Consider the following 10,001-nt stretch of genomic DNA (forward strand, 5'->3'; position numbering starts at 1 on the left):
AGGTAAACATCACTCTTCCTCAGGCCAAAATCAGTGTGGGAAGGTTAGACTGCCCACTCAGTGAACACCTTCCAGCAGAACAGCATGTTTTAGCCGTGCTGTCAATGATACAACAGAAAAGGCCTCTGAAGTGCTGGCGCTCCAGTGTGTTTCCTTCGCTTGCTGGAATTTCCGTTCATTTCTTCCTCTCCCAGGCTCTTAGCGAAAATGGTGTCACCACATGTATCTCCTCGACAGGATCAGGAGACAGGCCGGTTTGTTTACTGAGCAGCTCTCTTGGCCCAGCGGATCCCTCACCCTCGTGTGCTGGGCATTTACAAGGAGCAAGTTCCCTGCGGGTGTCAGGTTCAGCTCACCCATTTATTAATCACTGAAGGCGACTCTGCCAATCAGCGCAAAATTTACAAGGCAGGCAGGAAGTTCTTGTTTTTACAGGAGTGTCTCAAACACACGCACACAGTAGGAAAAGCAAACATTCCAAGCATACCAAGGGATCCACGGGATAAAAATTCCCCAAACAGCCGAGATTAAGATACTTGCAGCACATGGAAACACTAAAACCTGAACTGAAGGATTTAATTGTCTTATTTAGCGGACAGCCCTGACCACTGCTTGGAACAACCTGAACTGCATGGGAAAAACCACTCTGGAGGGGCAGGAAGAGGGTCAGCCACTGCGCCCTTAGTACAATAAAGGTCGTAGCTGGCCCCCACCCCTCTCCTAGCTCCATATGGTCACCAGAGCCTTCTGGCAGGGTTTAATATGAGTTTTCCTTTAGAGACTCTCAGTCCTGCGCCTTAGCAAAGCAGGGGTCACTGTCTGAGTCAATGCAATGCCTGATCCAAGCCCTTCAGAACAGGCATGACTGCTGCTTCAGCTCTGTATGCTAAGACCCCAAGTCTGAAAGTGGGGGTCATTGTTCCAGGGTAGACACTCACTACTGCCCATCCAAAGTCAGCCATCCTCTCCGATCCCCATCTCCCTCAGGAGATGCAGCAATTCCCCTGACACTGCTCACCCCCAGCCTGGAAGCTCCCCACTGAAATACTCCCCGAGGTCAAACACTGTCAGGGTTGACTAAGAACAGAGCTGGGCAAGCTAGAGCAGGTCAGATCCCATCGATAGGTTCAGCTATTTCTATGGAATAATCTGTCTAGGGAGACTCAGTGGGCTGTTTGACAAGCTCACTCACTGGTTATTCCCTAGGTGTTGATATTTGACAAACTGGACAATAGCAATATTTTTCATGCATAGGTTTGCAAAGGAACCTGAGAAAGTTAGGAGGGAAATAGCACTTGCACTTAAGCTGTCTGGTTTCTTAAAAAAAAAAAAAAAGGTCCAAATTATGTGCTTCCCCTTCTCCTGCTCTCTAGTCTTTTGAACTTCCTCTATTCAGTAAGAAACACCTTTTCAAGAGGGTTCACTTTCTTTCTGTATTTTCCTGAACTCGTTCCTTTTTGTCAAATTATTTGTGCAACAAATTTTCAATAATACGGTAAGTCCTGACTATGCATCGTGTGATAGCCTGATCTGGACTTTAGGACAGGCTTTGAATCTCTCTAGGAAAAGAAGAGGAAAACACATTGCAGGACAACAGAGTTAGAAAGGCTCCAAAGTCTTAGTTAGCTGAAAACATTTTTTTCTCCGAGAGGATCAGTTGCCTCATAAAGGCTCCTTTTGATCTTTGTGCAAACCACAGCACTGAAAATGGAATTTGACCTCTTTTGATTATGTATCGCTTGTCCATTTTTATTCCTACTCCAGCCACCAGTCCTAGCAGGAAGCTCCAACTCCCACTCCCAGACGGACAGTTTCGGGAAGAGCTGGGAAGGCAACTGATAAGGAAATAAGTCATCTGTTGAAAGTGAGAGTGAACGACGAGCAGGTACTTAAGATCATCCCAGAATGAAATGCTTATTTACATACTCAACCAGTTCCTTGTTGAGCACTACGCAGATATAGATCGGCCTGCGTGTTTACTCTAAATTCCAGCTCTTCCTCAGGCATGACTCTGGCTGCCTGCCCCAAAAGCCGGCTGCAGCTCCCCTCCTGCAGCCCAACTTCCACAGAGTTCCCTGTAGCTGTGCGGGTGCTCTGCGGGATCCAGGTGCAGGAGTATGAGCTGAATTATCAAGAGTTTGCATCTCAGTAAATCATACTCTTACTGTTAGCAGTTTCATTGTTCTTCTCCTCCCTTTCCTGCCTCCATTCATCATCAGCCAACGGCAGCAGAAGTCCAAGAGACCTTTTGACAGCTAGCTCATGGTTTGGATATGAATGTATCCTTCAGAAATTTGTTTTGTCCCAGTAAATAGGTTTGCTTTAGCGTGTTGCTCCACATTCCTTCTGTGATTGCATGTGTCAATGTCTGTGGCCTTCCTGCTTGCTTGTGGCATCTGAGTTTAACCATGTTTCCTGCCTGCTTTCCCAGTAGGATCCTTCTAAAGCTGAGTGGAAGCACCCTAACGCAGGCATAGTTTTGCTGAGTGTGCAGCCTGCTGTTTGCCCCTTCTTGGGAGCCTGCCAGTATTTTACCTTTGTGAGGCTCTTGCAAGTCCAGTCCTCAGATTCAGAGAATTTTAGCTTGGCAATTTGTGTCTGCAAAGTTTAGCATGTGCCTAAATATACTGCAGGTTTTGCTGCTCTGCACTTTGCAGGACTGGATCCTGTGAGTGCAGTTATGAGAAATGACTGCATAAAAGCTGCGTTTTCGTCCTGTGCCTCAGAAACGGCAGAGTACATTCAGTCACATCTGCAGATTTTAATGGGAACAATCAGTTTTGATTTTTTATTTTGTTAATTCTCGCTCCCAGCCAAGCCAGTACAGCTGCAATAGAATGGGCCGGGGTTGAGTTTTTCCCATGCTTTATCAAGAGTAGTTTCCTAAGCTACAGGCAGTCCCACTAGTAGGACAAGGGTGGCACACGCTGTGCGAGCATCCCAGCGCTGCACAGGTGCTTGGCAGGAGGGTTACTGAAAGGTCTAACGTCCAAGAAGAAGCTGAGTTTGCCTTTGAGATCCCAGCTGGAATCTGTGGGGCTTTCTGCAGTCAGCAAGAAAAAAAAAAGCTGGTTTTGTTTAGCCAGTTGAATATGGCATTGCAGAGACATGAGTCATCATGTCACCAACATTGTCTTCCCAGACGCTTTCAGTGCTGATCTGCACTACAGTATTGTTGTTTGCCTTCAGTCATAAATGAGTGACACATTCAGCTCACCTCACGTTAATAACACCTGGCCCACTGGTAATAACCCCACCTCAGTAACAGGAGGCAAACAAAATCACAGCTTACAGCTGAACAGCCATTCAGAGAAAGACCCAAGAGAGCAGCCACCATACACAGGCTCAGCTAAGCTCTGTGCTGGGACTGGTTGGTTTCCAAATGCAACCACTGTCACCCGTGTCCTCATCCCAGCTCCATATGTTTCACGTGTCACAGGTCAGATGTGTCCCCAGGTGAGCTATAAGGCAGGGCCAAGAGCTGCTGGGTCACTGGGGGGAATGGCAGATGTTTTTAATAGCTGGCTGAGGCGCTGCAGCGAGTGATCAGCTCTGCGGTGCTGGCCCCCATAGATATCTGAATCTGACTCATTGGGATCTAGGAAACGAGGAGCAGGATGAGCTAGCAAAAGGCCATAAATCTGGTGACCGCTGATGAAAAGTGATAAACAGTGTCGAATCCAGGAAGCAGGTGGTCAAATATAATGGCTTGCTTGTCTTCGAAAGGGTCAGGGATAAAACCCCCGGGAGCACCATGGTTGGGAGGCCCATTGTTAGAAGAATTGCTATTGTCAGTCACAAAAGACATCAGGCAAGCTGCAGGCCTTGACTAAACAGTCTGTTTTCATGCCAAGATTTTCTGTGAAGCAAGAGCCGTGGATCTGGGTTTGCAGCGCTTTTGAAAATGCGATTTCAATAGGGAATGTCAGGCTTTTCCAGTGCCTCACCCTACCGCTAGGCTGTACCAGCAAGCCAGCCACAGGCTCCCCTGACTGGAAGTGGCCGAGGTTATGAATTAAGGGCCCTCCAGATCAACTGCAAGAAAACGAAGAGCTGCAAGGGCTGCTCAGCACTGCTCTTGCCATGCCAGAGACCCCAGGTGTGATTTTCCTCAGGGAGGAGTGGGAAGAGCTGACTGGCACCTGCGAGCAGCTGCTGCATGGGCAGAGCGGGGCAGAGACCCCCACCTTGCAGGGCAGGAGGAGCAAGGCAGGGCTGAGGGCAAGCACTGGAGCAGGGTGAGGTTGCCCCGGAAAGGGCAGGGGCTGGATGCTGCTCCAGTGCAGGTCCCACATGCGAGGCCAGGGTAACGTCAGAGCTCCGCACTGAGGCACGGAGGGTCGAAAACGCCTTCTAGTATCCCAGTGGCATGATGGCCAGGACTCGGAGGTCAATGAAAGCGCTAATCCCTCAGGAAACGATCTCCTCTGATTTCTCCCGGCTGCCTCTCTCTACGCAGCAGCCTCCGGCTTGGCTGTCCTCGGCCGCTGCGCTCTCCCTTCCTTGAGACTGCAGGGGAAAACCTGGGAAGGGCAGAAGGGTTTCAGCGCCAGGAGCGCGGCCCCGGGTGGGGGGACTGCTCCCTCAGAGGTGTCCCTGCGTCAGCCCCCGGGGAGAAAGGCAGCCGTGGCGGGCGGGCGGGCGGGCGGGGGGCGGATTTTCCTCTCCATTTCACGGCTGCTTTAGGCTTTACATGGAGAAGCAGCCACTGTCCTCCAGTGGGGGCTGCAGTGTGAGGCTGGGGGGGGGGGGCAGCAGCGAGGTCAGGGGGCAGCAAGGCTGGGGGAGCAGCAGGGAGGCTGGGGGGGGGGGCGGCAGCCAGGCCGGGGGGGCGGCAGCCAGGCCCAGCCGCCCAAGCCGGCATTCCTCAGCGCTGTTTGTTGCCCTCCCCGCCGCCCGTTGCCCTAGCGACGCGGATTCCATGCGCGCGCTGGCCCTGCGCCTCACAGAGCCCCATTCCTCCAGGTCTCCTTGGAGGAGAGCCGGCTTCTCCCGCCTCCCCCCCTCCCCCCCAGCTCCGGAAAGGGGGAGCGGGACACCCCAGCCCCACATCGCCCTCGCTGGGCCCAGCTCACTGGCGGCGACCCCCGCGCGGGGGTGCTGGAGCTGACAGAAACCCGGCGCTCGCCTCCTCCTCCCCGCTACCCCTGCGCGCGCGCACTCAGGAATGACCACATCAGCCCAACAGCTCCATGTGAGCAATCGCTCCAGATGGTCCGCATTAAAATTCCCAGATTTCTTGCCTGCCAATGGCCGGTTGCTGTCTGTATAATCTCCAAAAAGACAAGCCAAGTCCAAGCGTTGGCAAAAGATGGCGGGGGTGGGGGGACAGATGGACCTGCAGGCAGGGATCGAGCTCTCCGAGCACTGGTGTGAGCACAGCATCTCCCAACATGAGGCTCTAGGAGAAATGAGCTGCGTCACCCTTGGGAGGTGGATGGTAGAGAGCCAAGATCAGACTTATACCGGACATCGTGCGTCGACACAGCTGCAGTTAGGTGAGACGATGTGTCACTTCCCCACCAGCTCCTTGCTATGGCGAGCACCAAGGAAGTGTGTTGTTAGCCAGCTGAGGGACCTCCCTGCCCTGCTTCCAGAGTCCTCCTCAGTCCACACAGGGGTGGAGAACGCTGTGGTGGACCTTCTCAGCTGATCGAAAAGTGACATGATGACAGCCCGTGGGCAAGGAAGAATGTCTTGGAGATGTTAGTGGGCAGATGAGAAGACAGGCATGAATGCAAATTTGCCCTTCTTAGCTGAGGTAGGAGGTCAGTCAATGCCCTACAATTTTAGAGCTTGAGAAACAGAATGTGGTGCTTTAAAAATAGGTTTTTTATTCAGTAATGGGTTCTCTGTACTCTGCCCAGAATGACACGCGAGTGTAAAATGGAGTCTGCCTTCTGGACTGCTTATCGAGGGGACAGCAGCCATTTTACGGGGAAGGCACAGACAAGCTGAGAGGTCCTCAAAGAAAGGTCATCTCTACTCCCACAATGTGCTGTCACGTTTCATGTTCACATGCACGTAAGATTACCCAGCCAGACACACTGAAGACACGGGCACTTGAATGAAGTATGTCCCACTGGCTACAGCAAAATGTAAACACGTGCTCAAATGGGTTGCTGAACAGAGATGTGCTTACATTTATGTACATACGGACCAAGAAACCAAAAGGGATAATAAAGAATTAAGCTGTGAACTTAACCTTCAGCTATGTAAATTACAGGGAACAAAAAATATAACCAATGTGAAACAGTATTATAAATGCACTTTAACTACAGGCACTGTGTTATAAAGTGTAATCTTGCTGAATTGGGACAGTGGAAAACAGCAGGCAAGTTTCAGCCTCAGAGTTATCTAGGATGAAAAATATTTTTTCCAACCACTTCTGCTGTCACACGATATCCCACTTGATAGAGTGTGATTGTATAAAATGGGCTGACCAGCCAAACACATACTAGTCATAAGGTAGCTATGTTGACAAATTGAATCATATTTAGTGGGATTATACCCAAGGCAAAGAATTCTGAAGATTAGTAACTGAATGTGAAAGCATCAGCAAATGTATGCTGCTGAGACTCGTACTGCTGGTTTGGGAGCGCTGTGCTCCAAACCCACAATTTAAACTCCTCCTCTTTGCAACTGGGAACCAATATTTGTATGAAGTAACTGAAAGCATGAGCACTGACAGCTAGATTGACGAGATGACCAGCGCTGTACTAGGCTAGCGCAGCACACATTGGTTGCTTTGTAGGGCACAATGCCTAGGGCTATCTATCTATCTAGGTACTATGCCACCTTGACATCATCTTAAACTCATGTACAATAAAGAGATTTTAATGATAAGTATATTATAGCTATGCTTTCAGATACCTAAAATTACCATTCATCTATTTCCAAAATTAATTATTCAAGTGGCATCACTTTATCATGATCATGTAACTCCATGTTAACTCTCCTCATGTGTCTAGGACAAATCCTTTGGGTTGTACAGGCTTATATGGATTTCAAAATGGAGCCTTGCAGTTGCATTAACCCTGTTTTTACTGACAGTTACTTTTCAAGCACGCTCACAGACATAAATACGGACCTTTTGTGAAGCATTAAAATAATTATCCTCGCACTATTCTTGTGAGGATAAGGAAGTGGTGTTATCAGAAGTTTGTTTAAAATAAGGGAAGCTTGTTTAAAATAGCAAACAGATTTCCTGACGAGAGTTCTCTTTTTTTTTTTTTTTTTCTGAACCTTAAGACTTCTCCTGCAATGGGTTAGACCACATGATGGGGGAGACTGCAGCTGGGGTGACCACGCCTGCCAGAGCAACTCCTGCACGCATGAACCCTGCTCCAATGCATGTGCTCCCCAGCTGCTCTGCTGCCATTTCCCTGTGCCAGGACTGCACATCAGCCAGCTGGACGCCTGCGCTTGGCATCGGGCAGAGCCGGAGAGAAGCCACTGCGCTGTCTGTGCTGCCAGCGCATCACCTGCAGACAGGGAAGCAAGAAGTGCAGGACAACTGAGTGAGCCTTATGTATGACAAGCCTGCCTTGGGTTCAGGGAAGACCCCTTTCCCAAGAGTCCAGCCTTCCTCTTTTCCATGATTACTGGATTGCATTATGTTGTCTAGTGAGTTCAGTGCTCTTGCTTTCTATCTGCACACTTCACTGTGCACTGAAACAGCAGTGTCGCAGGTAAGTCTTGACTTTGCAGAGCTAAACCTCATGCCTTTCCTTAGGCAGGGATTTAAATAAATTTCCCTGCACCCACTCCATCTCTCTGCTGCAGGATTCACCTAAAACATACAGGCCGGGCAGAAATGAAAGATGGAATAACTGACTGGAAGAAGTATTTCCAAGCCACAGGCTCACTGCAGGCCCTGCATGGTGCTGCTGTGCCCTCTGCTGGACTGCTTCTCCAGACCTTTGCAGGCCTTGCTGCACCTCATTTAAAGCCTTCCCACATGCTGCCTTAGTCCCTGCGCCACTGGGTGCTGACCCATCTCTCAAATTGAAGCTTTGTGTCCAAGTCTCAGTCATTCCCTTCCTTGGCCAGTGCCCTAAACCGTAAATGGAGCGGTAATTAAGTTCCTAGTATAATGAGCAAGGTCATTTTAATATAACAAGGCTCTTTGTACCACCGTCATTTATACTCCCTGTAGGCATGAACAGCTAGCGGGTCCTCTTGCAACAAGTGCATCCTGTGAAAGCGCCTTCCCTGTTCCAAGCACATTAGTCCTCCCAGCTCACTAAGGCTTTATTCTGCAGCTTCCTTAAGGCAGTTTAGTTTTCTTACACTTTATTGTTTTCAGTTCTGATGTGGAAAGTCTCTCCAGGAGGTGGCTACAGCAATGCCTGCAGCATCCCCTGCTGCCAGCACAGTGGATCGTCTCAGTCTCCAGTGTAGCCATCAGTGCACCTTTGAGTTCCTGCAGTCATCTGACCTCTGAACAATGAGTGGCCATTTTGGAAAAGATGTAATTGATAAAGTTACACAGGCAGCACACCCCCACCCCCACCCATGCTTTGGGTTAAAAAAAAAATAGAAAGAAAGAAAAAGCCAAAAGGCCCAACTAAAAATGAGATCTCTTCATTCTCAGCTGATTTTTGAAGCCATGAAAATATTCACTTTTAAGGTGCCTTTTTTCCCCCCAGAGGAACCCATAAAGTAGACATTGGCATCTCCGCAATAGCAGAGCATGCGAGCACACCAAGTAGCTGACCACTCTAAAGGTCAAGCAACAGCACCTCAACTTTCCTTAACGATGGATGGGCATGACCCCTGTTTTTGAACAGTCGGTCTCTTTGATGAAACTGTGGAGAAACTGAATAATCCAAGGAGCGGGCAGTCATATTAGGTAAGTCATGTATTAACCTGAAACTAAACTGCTGTGAGATTTTGAGTAATCGTCCAGGCAAGAAGTCTTCCCAGCCCTCCCCACCTCTCATGCAACCATGTCAAGAGGGTCAATGAACCCCCTTTGTACTATCCAAATAATTGGTCCAAAACCAGTGATTTCTACCACAAAGATAATAGACAATATTTGTCAAGCCTCCTCTCTTGTGACTGTCTGCTAGACCAAGTGATCAGCAAGTACCAAGAACTCTGTTAACAGCAATGCAGAACAAGGTATTGCTCTAACAGCAAGCCAAACCTATCAAGAGAGTAATCTACCAGAGAAACTTCAGTGTGCCCACTCCAGAAATCTTAGACGCCGAGCAAATCACACGGCAAGGCAAAAGCAAAGGGAGCAGCAGAGAGAATGGGCTCAAGAGCTCTGTTGCTGAAGCAGGGCAGGACTTTGCAAGGCCAGGATCTGGATCTCCAAAACACCTGCTTGGAGACTGCCAGGGAAAAGGGCAGATACTGGCTCCAACGTGCTCTTCGAGTTGCTTGATCTCCCTCACCATTGTCCTTCTAGTGATAACGCCGCAGTGTTACTCAGGCCAAAGACCTCTTCCAGTCTTTTGGGATGGCGCACGCTTCTCCCACACAGCAGGAGCAGCCTCTCTTCCCCTTCCACGTGGGACAAGGGACACCAAGGACCAGGAAGGGCCCAGCAGCTCCAGGCTGCTGCCTCCCTTCTCCGGGCACCGGGGGCTGTAAAACCCCTGGAGCCCAGCAGGCCTCGGCACGCAGCTCTGCCCTCTGCTCCACGCAGAGGCCTGTGCACCAGGCCCAGGAGCACCCCAGCGCCTGCCCGGGCTGCACCGAAAGACAGGAAAGCTCTGAAGGCGTCGAATAAAGCTTCTGCCAGCGGATCAGCTGCTGCTGCTCCTTCTTCATTCCTCCTCTTCCTCCCCCCCCTCCCCTCCCCTCCCCGCCCTAGGCGGAGGGGCCAGGCCACGGGACGGCAGACCGCCCCCCACCCCCCCCCGCCTCCACGAGGCGCCTCACGCCGCCGGCCGCCGAGCGGCGCGCATGCGCTGTGCGCCCCGCCCCCGCCCGGCGCGCAGGCGCCCCGCTTCCGCCTCTGCTTCCCGCGGGGGCGGGAGGCCGCGCGC

The 10,001-nt window shown here is 50.6% G+C and overlaps 1 long non-coding RNA gene across 1 annotated transcript; it reads left to right on the forward strand.

Annotated features, from left to right (window-relative positions):
- The first annotated feature begins 1,405 nt into the window (after window positions 1-1,405).
- Window positions 1,406-9,751, forward strand: LOC138068170 (uncharacterized). Its single transcript, XR_011142836.1, has 3 exons — window positions 1,406-1,495; window positions 1,765-1,885; window positions 7,252-9,751. It is a non-coding gene; the product is annotated as an uncharacterized lncRNA (long non-coding RNA).
- Window positions 9,752-10,001: the final 250 nt, after the last annotated feature.

The sequence above is a fragment of the Struthio camelus genome, chromosome 9 (genome assembly GCF_040807025.1).
Source record: "Struthio camelus isolate bStrCam1 chromosome 9, bStrCam1.hap1, whole genome shotgun sequence".
Taxonomy (NCBI): domain Eukaryota; kingdom Metazoa; phylum Chordata; class Aves; order Struthioniformes; family Struthionidae; genus Struthio; species Struthio camelus.